A 609-nucleotide genomic window follows, 5' to 3' on the forward strand; every position below is an offset into this window, starting at 1 on the left:
CAGAAAGGTCTTTGCTTTCTTTAAAACAAGGGATATTTATAAATTATGCATTTTTATTATGCAACTGTTATCACAAACTTTCCAAGAAAAACCTGAGTGCATGCATGAGTGTGTATTTTTTAAACTACTATAAACTCCCCAATATTGGAAGAAGAAAACTTTGAATTGTAATGTATAAGACACAAGTCGTCATCATGTCTGGCTCTGTGTGTGTGCAGATACACACACACAAGTACAAGCAAAGTACTTGTTGGAAGCCTCGTATTTCAGTTTGTACAACACTCGATGTGCTTATCAGACCAAGTGAGTGTTCTGAGAGTTCATAAGAATAAATGCCTCAGAGACACTAGTATGTAATCTTTCTTGTGAAGTGATGAGATGTAAAGTCCTCCATGATTTCTTGTGGTATGCCTTCTTAAAAATATAACAAGCCTGATCCCATCTGATCTCGGAAACTAAGCAGGGTCAAGCCTGGTTAGTACTGGGATGGGAGACCACCTAGGAAGACCAAGTGGTATAGGTGTAAAAAATAAAAAAGTAAGGGACTGTCAGCTGACAAGGTCCTAGCAATCTGTGAGGTCAACCAAGGGTTGTCTTGTCTAAATATAT

This window comes from Pteropus alecto, unplaced genomic scaffold (genome assembly GCF_000325575.1).
Source record: "Pteropus alecto unplaced genomic scaffold, ASM32557v1 scaffold177, whole genome shotgun sequence".
Taxonomy (NCBI): Eukaryota; Metazoa; Chordata; class Mammalia; order Chiroptera; family Pteropodidae; genus Pteropus; species Pteropus alecto.